Genomic DNA, 21,902 nt, shown 5'->3' with positions numbered 1-21,902 from the left:
AAAGATGATAAAAGAAAGATGAACCATCTCTGGCTAACTAAGGAAATAAAAAATGGTATCATATCAAAAACAAAGGCATACAATGTTGCGAAGGACAGTGGAAGGTCAGCGTATTGGAAAATTTTTAGAAACCAGCAAAGGACGACTAAAAAAATAAAGACAGAGAAGAAAGCATATGAGAGTAAACTAGCAAGAAATATAAAAACAGACATCAAGAGCTTCTACATGTATATAAAAAGGAAGTGAGTAGCTAAAGTAAAGAAAAGATCTTATCGCAACATATAAGATAATGAGGGGGCTCAACAAGGTGGATGCAGAGAGGATATTTCCACTCATAGGGAAAACTAAAACTAGGGGACATTATCTCAGAATAAGGGGCTGCCCATTTAAAACTGAGATGAGGAGGAATTTCTTCTCTCAGAGGGTTGTAAATCTGTGGAATTCTCTGCCCCAGAGAGCTGTGGAGGCTGGGTCATTGAATATATTTAAGGCGAACATAGACAGATATTTGAGCAATAAGGGAGTAAAGGGTTATGGAGAGCGGGCAGGGAAGTGGAGCTGAGTCCATGATCGGATCAGCCATGATCTTGTTGAATGGCGGAGCAGGCTCAAGGAACCAAATGGCCTACTCCTGCTCCTATTTCTTAAATTGTTCAAAGAGCTTTCTTCATCTGAAGCAATGCTATCAACACAACGATAAAGCTGGCAACCCATCTCGCTGCTGTTTGTGGGACCTTACTGCGTTCGGGTTGCCAACTCTGATTGGATGTATTCCTGGAGGGTTCATCACATGACCTGCTGCCTCCAAGGAGCCTGCTCAGTCAAACAGCCTTTTCTTCCCCTCCCATCTCTAATATTTTTACAACAAAAGTATTCAAAGAAAATGAGAAAAAAAACATGGCTTTTTTTTTTGAATGCCCCTATGGTTTTCTCCTAGATTGCTCACAGCAGTGTTCAAGAGATTAATCTTCACAATTCCTGGAGACTCCAGGGCAATCCAGGAGGGTTGGTAACCCTCTACTATATATAGGGTACAGTAGCCTAATGGTTATGTTACTGGACTAATGATCAAGGGACGTGAGTTCAAATCCCACCATGGCAGCTGGGGAATTTAAATTCAGTTAATTAAATTAATCTGGAATTAAAAAGCAATGTCAGTAATGGTGACCATGAAACTACCGGATTGTCGTTAAAAACCCATCTGATTCACTAATGTCCTTTAGGGAAGGAAATCTACCAGCCTTACCCGGTCTGGCCTATTCGTGACTCCAGACCCACAGCAGTGTGGCTGAAATGGCCTAGCAAGCCATTCAGTTGTATTGAAGAAGGTGGCTCACCACCACCTTCTCAAGGGCAACTAGGGATGGGCAATAAAGGCCGGTGTTGCCAGCAGTGACACCCACATCCCGTGAATGAATTTTTAAAAATACTGTGTGCTAATTGGGTGCTGCATTTAAGAACATAAGAAATAGGAGCAGCATTTGGCCCCTCGAGCCTGCTCTGCCATTCAATAAGATCATGGCTGATCTGATCTTGGCCTCAACTCCACTTCCCTGCCTGCTCCCCATAACCCTTGAGTCCCTTATTGCTCAAAAATCTGTCTATCTCAGCCTTAAATATATTCAATGACCCAGCCTCCACAGCTCTCTGGGCAGAGAATTCTACAGATTTACAACCCTCTGAGAGAAGAAATTCCTCCTCATCTCTGTTTTAAATAGGCGGCCCTTATTCTAAGACCATGTCCCCTAGTTTTAGTTTCCCCTATGAATGGAAATATCCTCTCTGCATCCACCTTGTTGAGCCCCCTCATTATAAGTTTCAATAAGACCACCTCTCATTCTTCTGAACTCCAATGAGTATAGGCCCAACCTACTCAACCTATCCTCATAAGTCAACCTTCTCATCTCCGGAATCAACCTCGTAAACCTTCTCTGAACAGCCTCCAAAGCAAGTATATGCTTCCTTAAATACGGAGACCAAAACTGTGCGTAATACTCCAGGTGTGGCCTCACCAATACCCTGTACAGTTGTAACATTTCCCTCGGTAACAACAAGGGCTTACACTTCAAAAGTCATTCATGGGCCGTGAAGCACTTTGGGAGGTGCTGAGGACGCGATGAGACACTGTGCACTGTGCGAGGTCTTCTATGTCGTGCTGTTGTGACTCTGACTGTGGAGTTGTCCCAAGAGTTCAGTAGTAGCTCAGCTCGGTGTTTGCCACTATTTTACGGTAACCAGGTCTCGACACAGTTTCCGATAAGTTGTGCTGACTGCAGGCTCTTGTGTTCTTTTACAGATGCACAGCAGGCTGAGCAGGAGAAGTGAGCTGATGCTCTCAGTTCTACAGGTCCTGCAGGCAGACAGTAAGAAACAAATACAGCGTCGGATGGATTGTCAGATGCAAAATATTGTTGGTGTTAATTATGAAATGGAAGATCCTATGTTAATCGTAACGCTCCTTAAAACCTACCTCTCTGATCCAGCTTTTGGTCACCTGTCCTGATATCTCCTTCTGTGGCCCGACGTCAATAATGTTTTTTATTGATAACAATCTTGTGAAGCGCCTTGGGACGTCTTGCTACATTAAAGGCGCTCTATAAAGGTAAGTTGTTGTTGTTTTGAGAGAGTACCCCCAAGGAAACTGTGTTGAACAAATGATTATCTCTCTCTTTCCAGAAATATGCTTGATAATTTCCCTGCTCATTTCCCTCCCAAGAATTAAATTAGACATGATCATTTGTTGCAGTGAATCGCTTCCTGGAGAGAAGAGGGAAGAGTTGTCTGTCTGAGATTCAGAGGGTATTCTGGTGTTTGAAGGGCAGAAGATGGGATAGGGACCCATTGCGAAGGATCTCTGTCCATTCTTATGAGCGTAGGACTTTCTGGCGGAATTGCTCCTCTAGATGTTGACGGGCAAATGAGACCAAACTGTGCTGCATTAAAAAAGGAAGAAAGACTTGCGTGTGTATAGCGTTTTTCACGACCACCGGACGTCTCCAAGCACTTTACAGCCAATGAAGTACTGTTTGAAATGTAGTCACTGTTGTAATGTGGGAAACATGGCAGCCAACCTGCGCACAGCAAGCTCCCACAAACAGCAATGTGATAATGACCAGATCATCTGTTTTTGTTATGTTGCTTGAGGAATAAATATTGGCCCCAGGACACTGGGGATAACTCCCCTGCTCTTCTTCAAAATAGTGCCGTGGTATTTTTTATGTCCACCTGAGGGGGCAGACGGGGGCCTCGGTTTAACGTCTCATCCGAAAGATCCAAAAGCAAGCACATTTATGCCGAGGAGACAGAATGTATCAATGTCCTCTTCCCCCCCCCCCCCCACCCAGCTCCGCAATCAAATTGTACAGCTGCTTCATAAAATCTAAGTGTGAGTGTACCCTTTTGAGAATTCAATAAAAGCAAGAGAGTATGCTACTGAGATTCCACTCTGTATTTAAGGTACTATTTAATCTTCGTGAGAACCACATTTCCCTTAACATTTGCCTTAATCAAAGTCATAATTCATATCGAAACATTAAACAAAGATACATGAACATTGCAATCTGTAAATGCTGGCCAGGCCAATACTGTAACAGATTATTTATGACCTTTAGATGTCGACTGGTTTCCCCTGTTACCTCAAGCACAGCTTACGTGGGCTAATTAGCAGCATGCTCACATCAAACACGGACTGTGAGAAGTCTCCTGGTTCTGTCGTTGCAGCGCAACCGCTAAGCAAGGAAATGTTGATTACATTTCCTATTAACTACGTTTATTTATTGTCCCAAACTATTTTTCTGCGGCGCGAGCTCCATGCCCCAGCTGTAGTGTGTCATCTATCAAACTGGCGCCGATAGATCTGACTGATGTGCTGGAACTGATGGAACATTACAGAGTTAAAATTAGAAGTGTTGCAGAAAGAAAATACCGAAAAACAGTGCTGCCGTTTTGCAATGTTCGAAGGCCCACGATACTCATACTATGTGAGTGCAAACTGAAACGCAATGCTGTACTGCACTGTACTGTACTGCAGTTGTCCAGAGACGGCAGGGCTGAATCGTAGTATCATAGACTGGTTCCAGCGCAGTAGGGGGCCATTCGGCCCGCTGAGCCTGTGTCGGCTCTCTGCAAGAGCACCTCAGCTAGTCCCACTCCCCTCAGTTCACTACACAAAGGGTAGCAATGGAGGGAAGGACCTCACCATCATCATCAGGTACCCAGACAAACCCATTTGAGAACCGGTACAAGACTTCTCCAATGCAGCCTGCCACTCATCATCATCATAGGAAGTCCCTCGAAATCGAGGAAGACTTGCTTCCACTCTAAAAATGAGTTCTTAGGTGACTGAACAGTTCAATACGGGAATTACAGTCTCTGCCACAGGTGGGGCAGACAGTGGTTGAAGGAAAGGGTGGATGGGACAGGTTTGCCGCATGCTCCTTCCGCTGCCTGTGCTTGCCTTCTGCATGCTCTCGCCGCCGAGACTCGAGGTACTCAGTGCCCTCCCGGATGCACATCCTCCACTTAGGCCAGGGATTCCCAGGTGTAAGTGAGGATATTGCACTTTATCAAGGAGCTTTGAGGGTGTCCTTGAAACATTTCCTTTGCCCACCTTGGGCTCGCTTGCCAGTAAAATAGCACTGATTGCATCCGCCACCTTTGCTTACCCAGTGCCATCGATCTTTCAAGGGGATTGTCTCTTCTTCTTCCCCCTAAACAGAATCCTGAAGGACCACTTTAGCTTTTCATTGCAGACTCATTCTACACTCTTGGGCAAACTGCGTAATTTTCCATAAACTCATAGAAGACCATTTGGTCCATCGCGTCTGTGCTGGCTCTTAGAAATGTATGTGAACCTCACCTGTGTGTAAGACTTGCCACTAGGGGGCACACCTATGGGAGACCTATGGGTCACCTGTGTACCCTGGAGCAAGCAGGTATAAAAGGCAATCCACCACGCTGCTGCCTCACTTTGGAGTTATATTAAAGAGACCAAGGTCACAATGGTTTGAGCTTACAACACAGTCTCGTGGAGTTATTCTGAATTTAACAACTGGCGACGAGTTACAGATCATGAACTTTCACGCGGAAATGGCTGCCGTTGGTATTCTTGAGTGATTTGTTGAGGGTGATGATTGGGAAGCCTTCGTTGAGCGGCTTGACCAGTACTTCGTGGCCAACGAGCTGGACATGGCTGAGACGGAGACCAAGAGTAGGGCGATTCCCCTCACCGCATGCAGGTTGTCGGTATATGGCCTCCTCAAAGATCTACTGGTCCCAGACAAACCAACAGACAAGACTTACACAGAGCTGTGTGCGTCGCTTGAGAACACCTCCAGCCAAAGGAGAACATCTTAATGGCCAGGTATCGTTTTTACATGCACCATCACTCCGAGGGCCAGAACGTGGCAAGCTATGTCACCGACCTAAGACGCCTCGCGGGACCGTGCGAATTTGCAGGATCTTTGGGGGAAATGTTACGGGACTTTTTGTGCTCGGAATTGGCCACGAGGCCATCCTACGCAAACTGCTGTCTGCCAAATCCTTAGATCTGAGCAAGGCCATCACGATAGCCTAGGCCTTCTCATCCACGAGCGACAACACGAAACAGATATCTTCACAGAATCGAAGCTCACTGGCAAGTACTGTGCATAAAATAATGCCCTCAGCAAGCAGAACTGTACATAGTAGGGCCCACATGACCGCAGAGGCCAGGCCTAGGGTGACTCAGAGGCTGTTGGGGAGTGCTAATGTGAACCCATTAACATCATGCTGGCGCTGCGGGGGCAGTCACAGAGCCCATCAATGTCGATTCAAGTACTATGTGTGCAAGGGCTGTGGAACAATGGGACACCCCCAGCGAATGTGCAAGCGACCTCGCGGACTCAGCACATGGCAGAGTCAGCAGACAGCTAACGATCCAACACGGATCACGCCGAACGAGCAGGAGAGGCAACTCAACCAGAGGATGAGGGGGAAGTGTATGGGGTACACACCTTCACCACCAAAAGCCCTCCAATAATGTTAAAAGTCAAACTTAACGGCATTCCAGTCTCCATGGAATTGGACACGGGGGCGAGTCAATCGATTATGAGTCAGAAGGCTTTGAAAAACTGTGGAGTAACAAGGCACAGAGGCCAAAACTGAGCCCGATTCACACTACGCTGTGCAATTACACCAATGAACTCATACCTGTTATCGGCAGTGCGACAGTGAAAGTATCGTACGACGGAAGAGTGCATGAGTTACCACTATGGATTGTACCAGGCGATGGCCCAACGTTGTTCGGCAGGAGCTGGCTAGGCAAGATCTGGTGGAACTGGGATGACATCAAAGCACTGTCCTCGGTGGATGACACCCCATGCGCCCAGGTGCTAAACAAATTCCCGGCGTTATTTGAGCCAGGCATCGGCAACTTCACAGGCGCCAAAGTGCAGATCCATCTTGTTCCTGGAGCACGGTCCGTTCATCACAAGGCCCGAGCAGTCCCATATATGATGCAAGAGAAAGTCAAAATCGAGCTGGACAGACTTCAGAGAGGGAATCATATCGGCAGTCGAGATCAACGACTGGGCCAGTCTAATCGTGCCAGTACTAAAGAGCGATGGGACGGTCAGAATCTGCAGGGACTACAATGTGAAGATCAACCGAGTCTCGTTACAGGACCAGTACCCGCTACCCAAAACAGTGGACTTATTCGCAATGCTAGCAGGGGGAAAGTAATTCACCAAGCTAGACCTAACCTCCGCTTACATGATACAGGAGCTGGCTGAACCGTCAAAGATGTTGAAGTGCATCAACATGCACAAAGGACTGTTCATGTACCACAGATGCCCTTTTGGGATTTGCTCGGCAGTGGCCACCTTCTGGAGGAACATGGAGAGTCTGCTGCAATCGGTCCCATGCACCGTGGTGTTCCAAGACGACATCCTGATCATTGGTCGCAACACCACCGAACACTTGCACAACCTGGAAGAGGTTCTAAAGCAACTGGATAGAATGGGACTCAGGCTGAAACGCTCCAAGTGTGTTTTCCTAGTGCCAGAGGTAGAATTTCTGGGGAGAAAGATTGCGGCGAACGGCATCAGACCCACGGACTCCAAGATGGAGACCATCAAGAATGCATCCAGACCACAGAATGTGATAGAGCTGCGTTCGTTCCTCAATTACTTTGGCAACTTTCTACCGGGGTTGAGCACTTTGCTGGAACCTTTGCATTTGTTGCTACGCAAGGGTGATGACTGGGTTTGGGGTAAATCTCAAGAGACAGCCTATAATAAGGCCAGAAACCTGCTATGCTCTAACAAGTTACTTGTATTATATGACCCATGTAAACGCTTAGTACTAGCATGTGATGCGTCGTCGTACGAGGTAGGTTGTGTGTTACAGCAAGCCAATGTTTTAGGCAAACTGCAACCGGTTGCATATGCATCCAGAAGTTTATCCAAGGCTGAAAGAGCCTACAGTATGGTTGAGAAAGAAGCGTTGGCTTGTGTATATGGGGTTAAGAAAATGCACCAATATCTATTTGGTCTCTGGTTCGAGCTCGAAACCGACCACAAACCGCTTACTTCACTGCTCTCAGAAAGCAAAGGTATCAACACCAATGCTTCATCCTGCATCCAAAGATGGGCACTAACATTGTCTGTGTATGACTATGTAATCCGCCACAGACCAGGCACTGAGAACTGCGCTGACGGCCTCAGTCGGTTGCCATTGCCCACCACCGGGGTGGAAATGGCACAACCCGCAGACTTGCTTCTGGTAATTGATGCTTTTGAAAGCGAGGGATCACCTGTCACGGCTCGCCAGATCAGGACCTGGACTAGCCAAAACCCCCTGTTATCACTAGTAAAAAGATGGGAGCTGGTCGGGGCTTCGCAGGGAAATGCAAGATGAAATTAAGCCTTTTCACCGACGCAAGGACGAACTGTCAGTCCAGTTGGATTGTCTCCTACGGGGGAATCGCGTGATTTTGCCCAAAAAGTGCAGGGAAACGTTTATGCACAGTACCCACCCAGGCATAGTCATGATGAAGGCTATCGCCAGATCGCACGCCTGATGGCCCGGCATTGACTCCGAATTAGAGTCATGCATACACCAATGCGACACTTGCTCAGAGCTGAGCAACGCACCCATGGAGGCCCCCCTGAGCCTGTGGTCATGGCCCTCCAAACCGTGGTCCAGGGTCCACGTAGATTTCGCTGGCCCCTTTCGAGGGAAGATGTTTCTAGTAGCAGTGGACGCTTACTCAAAATGGATTGAATGTATAATAATGTCATCATGTACGTTCACTGCCACCATTGAAAGCTTCAGGACCATGTTCACCACCCATGGTTTGCCCGACATCCTTGTCAGTGACAATGGACCATGTTTCACCAGCTCGGAATTCAACGAGTTCATGACCCGCAATGGCATCAAGCATGTCAGGTCTGCCCCATTTAAGCCCGCATCCAATGGTCAAGCAGAACGAGCAGTCCAAACAATCAAGCAAAGCTTGAGATGAGTAACGGACGGCTCCTTGCAGACCCGGTTATCTAGGGTCCTGCTCAGCTACCGGACGCGCCCCCACTCACTCACCGGGGTTCCCCCTGCAGAATTGTTAATGAAGAGAGCACTCAAAACCAGGCTCTCCTTAGTCTACCTGGACCTCAATGGTCACATAGAAACCCGGTGGCACAGTCATAACATGTACCATGATCGCGCGGCGACCTCGCGTGACATTGAAGTCAGTGTTTGTTCTAAATTACGGTCACGGTCCCAAGTGGATTGCTGGCACTGTCTTAGCCAAGGAGGGGAATAAAGTGTTTGTTGTTAAATTGTTGAATGGGCAAACAGGCAGAAAGTACCTGGATCAGACCAAAGTGCGATTCACGGACCACCAAGAACAGTTTGAAGAAGACCCTAGCATCTATGATCCACCAACATACACCCAACCAGCAATTGACCTCACTGTCAACCATGAGGATGAACCCACCTTGCCCGACAGTCCTATTAGACCAGCCGAGCTGCCATGCAGTGATGATCCGACCAACTCACCTGTAAAGTCCTGTCCCCTCAGTACAGATTCACACGAGGCATGTAGTGAAGTCAAGGTCACTCTGGACCTGCACCTTTATTTCACAGCTCTGGAATGCTGCACTTGCCTGAGACCTGTCCTTATATACCTGTCTCTTGCAAGTGCACCCCTGGTGGTAAGGTATGCTGGTGGTTACAGGTCATATCTTATTACAGTCATGTATAGCATGTTAGGATACAGTTATATATAATAATGTAAGATACATGACATCACCCTCCCCCAAGGTCTTATTGTCTTTCTAGGTTCAGTCTCTCAGGTGGTCTACGCTCTTGCGTGGAGTGTCTGAGTTGTGGTTCAGTTGTTTGCCTTGGTGTCTGTTTTTCTTTGGGTGTGGTTGCTGGTATCTTGCCTGGGCTGTCTGTTTCGATTGGTGTGATTGTTGTTGACTTGCCTGGGCTGTCTGTTGGGATTGCCCTTTCCTCAGGTTGTTCCCTCTGTCTGTCCGCCAGGTGTGGTGAGAGTTCCACATTGTAGTCTGCCTCTGGTTCCGCAGTGTTGTTGGTAAATCTGCTTTTCACTTGGTCTACATGCCTCCGGCAGGTTTTGCCATTGTCCATTTGTACTCCAGTAGCCCGTTTCCTTCCTTGCCCGTTACTGTCCCTGCAAGCCATTTGGGACCCCGCCATAGTTTAATACAAACACTTTGTCCTCAATCTCATTCCATCTCCCCCTCGAATTTCTGTCATGGTACTCAGTCAGCTTACGGCGCTTTGCCTCAACGATTTTGTGCATGTCTGGGAGGATTAATGAGAGCCTTGTTTTTAAAGTCCTTTTCATTAACAGTTGCGCGGTGGGGGGGATCCCAGTCAATGAGTGCGGACGAGATCTGTATGCCAGCAGCAGTCGCGACAGGTGACCCTGCAGCGTGGGACCTTGGATTTTAAGCATGCCTTGTTTAATGATTTGCACTGCTCTCTACACCTGGCCGTTGGAGGCCGGCTTGAACGGTGCCGTCTTGACGTGATTTATGCCGTGGTCAATTATAAAATCTTGGAATTCTGTGCTGGTGAAGCACAGACCATTGTCATTGACCAATATATCAGGGATTCTGTGCGTTGCAAACATGGTTGCGAGGCTCTCCACAGTGGTGGAGGTTGTGCTCGGGTTTAAAATGGTGCATTTGATCCACTTTGAAAATGCATCTACAACTACGAGGAACATTTTGCCCATGAATGGGCCCGCATAGTCTACGTGCACCCGCGACCACGGTTTGGTAGGCCAGGGCCAGGGGCTCAGGGGAGCCTCCCTGGGGGCATTGCTGAGTTGGTGCACCTTCGGACGCAGAGCTCCAAGTCCGCGTCAATACCAGGCCACCAGACGTGGGATCTGGCTATAGCCTTCATGAGAACGATCCCCGGGTGCTCGCGATGGAGCTCCCGGACAAATGCCTCTCTGCCTCACAGAGGCATGACTACTCGGCTGCCCCACATCAGGCAGTCTGCTTGTAGTGATAGCTCATGCATGCGCCTGTGAAAGGGCTTTAATTCCTCGGGGCAGGCATAGCGAGCCTCTGCCCAGTCACCGGTTAGGACACATCTTTTTACTAAGGATAACGTGGGGTCGTTGGCCGTCCAGGCTCTGATTTGGCGAGCCGTCATGGGCAAACCTCTGGACTCAAAGGCATTGATTGCCATGACTATCTCACAGTTCTGTTCGTCAGACCCCTCCGTGGTCGTCAGGGGTAGCCTGCTGAGCACGTCGGCACAGTTCTCTGTGTCTGGTCTGTGCCTTATGGTATAGTCATAGGACACCAGCATGAGTGCCCACCATTGAATTCGCGCCGAGGCGTTGGCATTTATTGCCTTGCTCTCGGATAGGAGGGACGTGAGGGTCTTGTGGTCGGTTTCTAATGCGAACTTGGCCCTGAAAAGGTATTGGTGCATCTTTTTGACACCGTACACGCACGCGAGTGCCTCCTTCTCTACCATTCCATACCCGCGCTCCGCCCGCGAAAGTGACCTGGAGGCATAAGCTATGGGTTGTAATTTGCCCGCACTATTGACATGTTGCAAAACGCAGCCGACCCCATACACTGACGCATCGCATGTGGGAACTAGCTTTTTACCTGGATCAAAGAAAGTCAAAACTCTGTTGGAACACAGAAGGTTGCGTGCCTTATTGAAGGCGCGTTCCTGGGCGGCCCCCCAAAACCAATGGCACCCCTTCCTGAGTAGCACGTGGAGAGGCTCCAGCAGCGTGCTTAAGTTCTGCATAAAGTTCCCAAAGTAATTGAGTAGCCCGAGAAAGGCGCACAGTTCTGAGACATTCTGGGGCCTGGGTGCCAGGCGAATTGCTTCTGTTTTGGACTCTGTTGGGCGGATTCCATCAGCGGCAATCCCTTCTGCCCAAAAGTTCAACCTCGGGTGCGAGAAACAGGCACTTGGATTTCTTGACTCGTAGGCCTACCCGATCCAACCGCTTTAGTACTTCCTCCAAATTACGGAGATGGGAGTCGGTGTCCCTGCCCGTGATAAGTATGTCATCTTGAAATACAACCGTCCCTGGGATGGACTTGAGCAGACTCTCCATGTTGCGCTGGAATATGGCAGCTGCCAGCCTGATGCCGAATGGGCATCGATTGTACATGAAAAGGCCTCGATGTGTGGTGGTGAGTAGCTTGGATTCCTCGGTCAATTCTTGCGTCATGTACGCAGATGTGAGGTCTAGTTTTGAGAAAAGTTTACCTCCAGCCAATGTGGCAAATAAGTCCTCCGCTCTGGGCAACGGGTACTGGTCATGTAGGGAGACTCTGTTTATGGTAGATTTGTAGCCCCCACAGATTCGTACGGATCCATCAGGCTTCATGACTGGGACGATGGGACTTGCCCAGTCGCTAAATTCCACAGGTGATATAATGCCTTCCCACAGAAGCCTGTCTAGTTCGTGTTCAATCTTTTCCCTCAGCACATAGGGTACAGCTCTGGCCTTGTGATGGACCGGTCTAACATCCTGTGTGATGTAGATTTTGACTTTGGCCCCTTTGAAAGTGCCCACACCTGGCTGAAAGAGATGTTCAAATCGCTTTATAACTGTTGAGCAGGAGGTCTGTTCCTCTAATGACATGGCATGGACATCATCCCATTTCCAGTTTAGTTTTGCCAGCCAGCTTCTCCCCAGCAGTGCTGGGGGGTCTCCGGGGACAATCCACAGGGGAAGTTGGTTCACTGTCCCTTTGTGTGTGACAGAGAGCATGGCACTGCCGAGGACTGGTACGATTTCATTGGTATAGGTCCTTAGTTTGGTGTCGACCCTTGTGAGTTTTGGTCTGTCTCTTTTATGCGGCCACAGTTGTTCAAATTGTTGAGCGCCCATGAGAGATTGACTCGCTCCCGTATCCAGCTCCATATTGACAGGTATCCCGTTGAGTAGGACCCTCATCATTATAGGAGGCGTCCTGTTGTAGGAGCAGCGGCCATTGATTGTGTTAACCCGCTGTACACCGGTGTCCCGGGTACTGTCCCCACCATCTCCTGGTCCGCTTTCCGACCCATCCGATTCGTATACCAGCCGAGCTGCCGTTTTTTTGCACATGCGGGCCAAATGCCCTGTATATTCACAGTTCCTTGAAACAGCCTGCTGAAATCAACATCCCCTTGACGAGTTCCCACCCCCACACCTTCAGCACAGACTGCTTGCAAAGAATGAGCTGCGTCTGGCTGATCTCTCTTGAGCTTCTCTCAGTTTGTAGTTGATTGCTCGCATTGTGGGTTGATGAAGTGTGAATGGCCGTTCCTGTGGCCCTTGATGGCTTCTGGCACCACTGCCTGCTGTTGAGAGCCTGTTCTCCCGGTTTTGTCTGTGTGTGGGGGTAGCAGCTTGTTTAATGCTGTGAACTTCTTGTTCTGATATTTCGTTAGTTGTCGTACCTGCATGGTAAATCAACCTCGTTTCTTCTTCCCCTACCAAGAATGTCTGTGCAACCAGTGCTGCTGCCTCTAAGGTCAGTTTCTTGATCTCTATGAGCTTTTGGAATATGCCTGCATGGCCTATTCCTTCAATGAAAAAGTCTCTCAGCATTTCTCTCCTCAGTTCATCGGAGAACTCACATAAACTAGCCAACCTCCGAAGTTCCGCCACAAAGTCGGGTATGCTCTGGCCCACACAGCGTCTGTAGTTGTAGAACCTGTGTCTGGCCATGTGTAGGCTGCTCGCTGGCTTCAGGTGGTCTCTTACCAGTGTGCTCAATTCTTCAAACGACTTGCTTGCTGGTTTCTTGGGTGCCAACAGATCCTTCATTAAAGCGTATGTTTTCGAGCCACAGTTGGTCAAGAGATCGGCTCTTCTCTTGTCTGCTTTGTCGTTTCCTAATCAGTCTTTGGTTACAAAGCTTTGCTGGAACCTTTCTATAAAGTCCTCCCAATTGTCTCCAGCATTGTACTTTTCATCTGATCCATTGTTCGCCATTCTGTGGATTCTGTAATCTCATCCTCGTCGCCACTGTAAAGTCCTGTCCCCTCAGTACAGATTCACACGAGGCATGTAGTGAAGTCAAGGTCACTCTGGACCTGCACCTTTATTTCACAGCTCTGGAATGCTGCACTTGCCTGAGACCTGTCCTTATATACCTGTCTCTTGCAAGTGCACCCCTGGTGGTAAGATATGCTGGTGGTTACAGGTCATATCTTATTACAGTCATGTATAGCATGTTAGGATACAGTTATATATAATAATGTAAGATACATGACATTACCCATGCCAGGATTTCAACTCAGGAGATCGACCAGGGAACGCAGACCGCCAGATCGCCTCAACCTGTAAATAACTTGTACTCAAGACTTTTGGGGGAAGTGATGTTATGTATGTGAACCTCACCTGTGTGTAAGACTTGCCACTAGAGGGCACACCTGTGGGAGACCTATGGGTCACCTGTGTACCCTGGAGCAAGCAGGTATAAAAGGCAGACCACCACGCCTCACTTTGGAGTTATATTAAAGAGACCAAGGTCACAATGGTTTGAGCTTACAACACAGTCTCGTGGAGTTGTTCTGAACTTAACAGAAAGGATTATGCAATTCGTCCAGCTTTCAACAACGAATTGCACTCCCAGCCCCAGGACATCGCTGCAGGAGTTCCTCAGGGCAGTGTCCTCGGCCCAATAATCTTCAGCTGCGTCCTCAATGACCTTCACGCCATCATAAGGTCAGAAGTGGGGATGTTTGCTGATGACTGCACATTGTTCAGTGCCAGTCGCAACTCCTCCGATAATGAAACAGTCCATGCCCACATGCAACAAGACCTGGACGACATTCAGTTTTGGGCTGATAAGTGGCAAGTAACATTCGCGCCACACAAGTGCCAGACAATGGTTATCTCCAACAAGCGAGAGTCTAACCACCATCCCTTGACATTCAACGGCATTACCATCACCGAATCCCCCATCATCAACATCCTGGGGGTCACCATTGACCAGAAACTTAACTGTGGCAACAAGAACAGGTCAGATTCTGCGGCGAGTGTCTCACTTCCTGACTCCCCAAAGCCTTTGCACCATCTACAAAGCACAAGTCAGGAGTGTCATCATCATGGGCAATCCCTCGGAATCGAGGAAGACTTGTTTCCACTCCCAAAGTGAGTTCTTTGATGGCTGAACGGTCCGATACGAGAGCCACAGACCCTGTTACAGGTGGGACAGACATTCGTCGAGGGAAGGGGTGGGTGGGGCTGGTTTGTCGCGCGCTCCTTCCGCTGCTGCGCTTGACCTCTTCACGCTCTTTGCGTTGAGACTCGAAGAGCTCCACGCCCTCCCGGATGGACTTTCTCCACCTTGGGCGATCTTCGGCCAGGGTCTCCTAGGTGTCAGTGGTAATGTCACACTTTACCAGGGAGGCTTTGAGAGTGTCCTTATAACATTTCCGCTGCCCACCTGTGGCTCGTTTACTATGAAGGAGCTCCGCATAAAGCATTTGCTTAGGGAATCTTGTATCTGGCATGCGAACCATGTGGCCTGCCCAGCGAAGCTGATCGAGTGTGGTCAGTGCTTCAATACTGGGGATGTTAGCCTGGACGAGGACACTGTTGTTGGTGCGCCTGTCCTCCCAGGGGATTTGCAGGATCTTGCGGAGACATCATTACATCTATGCCTTCTATACATCGTCCATGCCTCAGATCCATATAGGAGGGCGGGTATTACTACAGCCCTGTAGACCATGAGTTTGGTGGTAGATTTGAGGGCCTGATCTTCAAACATTCTTTTCCTCAGATGGTCAAAGGCTGCACTGGCACACTGGAGGCGATGTTGAATCTCCGCATCAATGTCTGCCTTTGTTTATATGAGGCTCCCGAGATATGGGAAATGATCCATGTTGTCGAGGGCCGAGCCGTGAATCTTGATGATTGGAGGGCAGTGATGTGCGGCGGGGACAGGCTGGTGGAGGACCTTTGTCATTCGGATGTTAAGCGTAAGGCCCATGCTTTCATATGCCTCAGTGAATACATTGACTATATCCTGGTGTTCAGCCCCAGAATGTGCGCAGACGCAGGCGTCATCCGCATACTGCAGCTCAATGGCAGAGGTTGGGGTGATCTTGGACCTGGCCTGGAGGCGGCGTAGGTTAAACAGCTTCCCACTGGTTCTGTAGTTTAGTTCCACTCCAGCGGGGAGCTTTTTGATTGTGAGGTAGAGCATGGCAGCGAGGAAGATTGAGAAGAGGGTTGGAGCGATGACGCAGCCCTGTTTGACCCCCAGTCCGGACAAAGCACAAGTCAGGAGTGTGATGCAATACTCTCCACTTTCCTGGATGAGCGGAGCTCCAACAACAATCAAGAAGCTCGACACCATCCAGGACAAAACAGCCCGTTTGATTGGCACACCATCTAAGAAGAAATTTACAGGGCTGTGGGGAAAGAGCAGGGAGTGGGACTAATTGGATTGTGTTGTATATGTGTAAATAACTGACAAACTGAGCCAGGAATATTGTAACTTAACTTAACTGTATTTTTTTACAACCCAAAATAGAGTCTCAAACCGGCATGAACCAGAATGAATACAGCAACTGTGAATAGCTTCCATAGGGTCCTAATGTCCGTCCAGTGAGCTGTACCAAATAAATAGAGTATGAACACCTGTGAACTCATCCGTTTTCGGCGAGTCATCCTCGTTTCGAGGGATTGTCCATGATGATATGATGATGATGATTTCATGATAATTACTAGGACTAAGTTACGTGGGCATTCAAGGCTGGAGTGACAGGGCTCAAGGGGCTTCATGTGATCGTGGCCCCAGGTGTTGACACTCATGCCTTACCCGTGTTCCAGTCCGCACTTCCTTTACAATTAAATGAACCTTCACGCCCTGCGCGAAGGCAAAGGATAACTAAGTTCACTTGGACTACACCTCCCGCTGACCTCGAACCAACAGCAATTTCCCGTGACTGAATGCCTCTCCAAAAAAAAATGTGCATTTATACAGCGCCTTTCACGACCACTGAAACACTTTTTGAAGTGCAGTCACTGTTGTAATGTAGGAAACACATCAGCCAATTTGCACACAGCAAGCTCCCACAAACAGTAGTGTGATAATGACCAGATAATCTGTTTTAAGTGATGTTGGTTGAGGGATAAATATTGGCCAGGACACCAGGGATAACTCCCCTGCTCTTCTTCGAAATAATGCCATGGGATCTTTTACGTCCACCTGAGAGAGCAGGCGAGGCCTCGGTTTAACGTCTCATCCGAAAGACGGCACCTCCGCCAGAGCAGCACTCCTTCAGCACTGCACTGGAGTGTCAGCCTAGATTTTTTGTGCTCAAGTTCCTGGAATGGGACTCGAACACACAAACTTCTGACTCAGAGGCAAGAGTACTACCCACTGAGGCACAGCTGAGACAACAGCAGACACAAGTGGTGAAGGTGCATACCTCTCTCAAATTGGCATGTTGTTTTACTGACGAGACACTGTCTGTCGCAAATGCAAACAATGTTTGTGCTGGTTTTAAAGGTTCTACGGAGAGTTGGAAGATTCATTGTCAGAATGTTTACAGATGCTCATGGCTGCGATGATGCCACTCTTCAAACTGTAGTCTTCTCGCTGAGAAGCAGGGCGGTAAAACCGTGTATTCCTGTCATAAATATAAATAGCAACAACTTGCATTTCTACAGCCCCTTTAACATAGTAAAATATTCCAAGGCATTTCACAGGAGCGTTATCAAACATAATTTGGCATCAAGCCACATGACGAGATATTAGGACAGGTGACCAAAAGCTTGGTCAGAGAGGTAGGTTTTAAGGAGTGTCTTAAAGGAGGAAAGAGAGGTAGAGAGGCAGAGAGGTTTAGGAATTGTGTGGTAATAAGGTGCAGTTTATATGGCCTTGATTGTCTTTCCAACGATCCAAGCTTGCCTATTTTCAGTCTGAAAAGCATTTTTGCTTGGTGTTAGAAAAGAGATGATTATCGGATGGTCACGTAGTCCTTTTTTTTACTGCAAACACAGACACAGAGAAGGATGTTAAGAGCCCATGTTCCGAGCTTCTGGATTACTAGTCCAGTAACATTGCCACTATGCTACAGGTGACCAAAAGCTTGGTCAATGAGGTAAGTTTTAAGGGGTGTCTTAAAGGAGGAGAGAGAGTTAGAGAGTTAGAGAGGCCAAGAGGTTTAGGGAGGGAATTCCAGAGCTTAGGGCCCAGGCAGCTAAAGGCACGGCCGCCAATAGGCGATTAAAATCGAGGATGCACAAACGGAGGAGCGCAGATATCTCGGAGCGGTTGTTGTGCTGGAGGAGGAAATAAACATAAATACTAAATCTGAAAGAAACTGGCTGATGCTACATCAATCAGATCCTGTCAGCCTAGGTAAATGGATGGTAAAAATCCCATGCCGCTATTTGAAGTACAGCCCGGAGTTGTCCCAATGTCTTGGCAAACAGGCTATACTCAAGCAACATCTCAAAAGCAAAGCAATCGAAGATAATGTAGATAAGATTATGAAGAAGATAGGGCTAGAAGAAGTAGGATGGGAGGAGGCTCGTGTGGAGCATAAACACCGACACGGACATGTTGGGCCGAATGGCCTGTTTCTGTGCTGAAAATACTCTGTAATACAGTTCCTCTTTGCTAATGGTGCTAGGTCTATGTATCATCACTTGAATATAAGGGTTTTTTTTTCAATTGAGAAGCCCAAGGATCGGGGCCCATATTGCAGGAATCAGCAAGATTGAGAAGAGTTTTTAAGCTAAAAATATCAAGATAAATCAGGAAGTAAGGGATTAGATGAAACCAAACGTGGATTAAAAGCCTGAAGATTGGAGGAGGAAGGAGAGAATGATGGGTAGAAAGAGTTTCAGGGCTAGAAACTCGGCTCCACAATGCTCGATTTTTCGGGAACCTGGCAGAGGCCGGGGCATGGTCCCCGATCGCGCCAGGCGGCTCGCGCGACGCGATTAGGCCCCGAAAGGAGTCGGGAAATCGGCAGACCTGCCCGAGTTCAGCCCGCGGGGGCGGGGGGCAGGTCGGTTCGGCTCAAATCATTAACCAAAGCCGAGACTTGGTCTCGCTGGCGCAACCGAAGTAAGTATGTCAGTGTCAGTGCAATGTGTTGGGATCATGTGCCTGTCATGGTTCAATAGCTGACAGTGTGTGCAAGCTGTGGGATGTGGGTGTGAGGCTTGCAACAGTGGCAAGTGTGAGGGTAAGATGGAGCATGTGAATGTGAGGCATGAGTTGTGATTGATAGAGTTACTGGTAAGTGAGTGTGGTGCATTGAGCAGTGTGTGAGGCTGGTGTTGCAGTTTGTGGGATATGACATTTGAAGATGAATTCACTGGCCTTGACCATTCGTGTGAGGTCGTTAAACTTCTTCCTGCACCGCGCCCAAGTCCTCCAAGTCCAGTGCGGCACTGCATTACTGGCATTCACCACAGTGGCTATCTGCTCCCACTGCACTTTGGTCTGTTGCCTGGATGGCCTCTTGCACTCCCCTGTGGAAAGAGGACCTCTCTCCTCCTATTGACCTCTTGCACCAAGGCCTCCAGTGCCGCACTGGAAAACCTTGGCGCACGCTCGCTCCCCTGTTGTGCCGTCATTAATATGGTTTTTTGCGCCGTCTTCCTCAATCAGTTGAGTGATCTACTGCAGGCAGAATGCACCTCCCTTTTAAGAGGTGCAGACTGCCTTTACGCAGTGCAGGCTAGCTTCAATTGGTGTTCGCCTTGCATGAGCTTGGGATCTCCCCGCCGAACCTTCAGCTGCTCAGCAGCACATTCACGGAAATGAGCAGACCCACAAATGGGCGTAGGTTGCTAGCACATTGCAATCCCCTTGCCCGTTGTTGAGGGCAAATGAATTTTTAGGCCGCTGTGCTTATAATAAACAGCTACTCCTTTTTCTTTAATATAGGTACAGTGTTTACTGTAAATAGGCACTGCGTTTATTATAAATAAATATATATTAATGGAAGTTATTGTTGATGATTCCATTGAGTATGCAGCAACTGCCTTTGATGAGTCCCGATTGTTCACAGCCCCCAGTCCTCCTGCAGGGCAATGGCTGAATTATGTTGAGCTCCAGAGACTTGAGCACAATAATCTCGGCTGACACTCCCAGTGCAGTGCTGAGGGAACGCCGCACTGTCGGAGATGCCATCTTTCGGACGAGACGTTAAACCGAGGCCTCGTCTGCTGCCTCTCAAGTGGAAGTAAAAGATCCCACGGCACTATTTCGAAGAGCAGGGATGTCCTGGCGGCAATATTTATGCCTCAATCAACATAACAAAAAAAACAGATTATCTGGTCATTATCACATTGCTGTTTGTGGGAGCTTGCTGTGCGCAAATTGGCTGCTGCGTTTCCTACATTACAACAATGACTACACTCCATAAGTACTACATTGGCTGTAAAGTGCTTTGAGACATCCGGTGGTCATGAAAGGTGCTATATAAATGCAAGTCTTTCTTTCCTCATTACCCTCCAACGGGAGAAAAGATCTTTTGTGTCCTTTCAAATTTTTAAATCTATTATGTATTTTACAATTGCAACAACCACCTCTCAACTGTTGACTTCCCCACCCATGTTTGTCATTGATCACCATCATTGCCTCAAAACACTTCCCTCGGCAAAATTCCCATCAAGAAGCTGTTAACTCGCACACTTCTCCCTCAGCAGCTCTCCGAGACGCACATTGGGATATTGTTCTACGTTACAAACCTGCATATACAAATGCAAGTTGTTGTTGTAAGAACATCTATCCCAGGCTGGAATATTGCTCCTTTATCTGCGGTGATTACCCCAACCGCTCTCCCCCAGTCCTGGACAGCACACATCTTGTCTAATAAGCAATCCGACTCTCAACTCGAGCCTCTAACTCCCCCTCCGTCACAGCCTTCCTGTCTTATCTCTATTTTATCAATACATGATCTGCACACCTGTCAATTTTCCTCTCCTATTCATCAGCTGGTCAGGCACTCTACGCAGGGGTCCTCCCACTATTCATCGGGGACTTGGCCTGGAGGGTGGTGCACGGAGCAGTGCCGTGCAACAAATTTTTAAGCCGGTTCACGGACTCCCAGGCCGCCTGCAATTTCTGCGGTCTGGAGGAGTCCGTGTTCCATGTTTTTATTGAATGCACGAGGTTGCAGCCCCTGTTCCACTATTTGAAGGGGCTGCTCCTGAAATTCTGGCTGCACTTCAGTCCCACTCTCCTGATCTTTGGGCACCCTGTGCGGAGGGGAGCGGGTAGGTCCGAAGGCCTCCTCGTAGGACTGCTCCTGGGCACGGCCAAGGGTGCCATCAGCCGGTCCAGGCAGCGGGCGGTCGAGGGGGTCGTTCAACCTGACTGCCTGCCTCTCTTCCGCTCTTACATCCAGTCCAGGGTGTCCTTGGAGATGGAGCACGCGGTGTCCACCGGTACGCTCGCGTCCTTCCGCGAGAGGTGGGCACCGGAGGGACTGGAGTGCATCATCACGCCCGGCAACCAAATTTTAATTTGATTTTACGTTTTAAAGTTAATTTGTTTTAATTGCCGGTACTTTTAGTGTCCCCTTCCCTTTTATAGGGGGCACTGGGGAAAAATTGTGATTTTAGTGCCCAAAAAAAACAAAAAAAAAAAAAGAAAAAACACAAAAAAAACAAAAAAGGGGGGAAAAAAAGGGCCTTGTAAATGTCTGGAGTGTCACCCAGGTCGGGTGGCACCGTTTAATGTTTTTATGTTTTGCAGGTAAACTCAAAAGAGTTTCATCAGCTGGTCTTCCATTCTGTCTCCAGGCCTCAAATCTTTCAAACACTATTTCTCCCCATCACTCTTTCATTCCTACTCAAATCTTCAGGCGTTTAACCCAAGTTTGGCTTCACTTAGTCCCTTACTTCCTGATTTATCTTGCTATTTTTAGTTTAAAAACTCTTTTCAACCTTGCTGGTTCTTGCCTTGTCTCTTAACCTTGTGTTTCTCAATTGAAAAAACCTGATGCAGAGATTTAGCACCACCTAGTGATGAGGAAGTGTATTACATAGAATATACAGCACAGAAACAGGCCATTCGGCCCAACCAGTCCGTGTTGGTGTTTATGCTCCACACGCGCCTCACCCCACCCTCCTTCATCTCACCCAATTAGCATAACCTTCTATTCTTTTCTCCCTCATATGCTTATCCAACCTCCCCTTAAATCCATCTATGCCATACGCCTCAACCACTCCCTGGTCAGCGAGTTCCACATTCTCATCACTCTCTGCGTAAAGGTTTTTCCTGAATTCCTGATTGGACTCATCGGCACCCAATGTTCCCACTACTGTGCAGACCACTCACCGGCTTTTCCACAGTAAATACCGCTCATGTAAAGGGACCACAGTAAATACCGAAATGTAAAGGGAGCACGCACTAAAACATGGCCACGCAAAA

This window comes from Pristiophorus japonicus, chromosome 3 (assembly GCF_044704955.1).
Source record: "Pristiophorus japonicus isolate sPriJap1 chromosome 3, sPriJap1.hap1, whole genome shotgun sequence".
NCBI classification, from domain to species: domain Eukaryota; kingdom Metazoa; phylum Chordata; class Chondrichthyes; family Pristiophoridae; genus Pristiophorus; species Pristiophorus japonicus.
Note: the sequence above shows the minus strand (reverse complement) of the source record.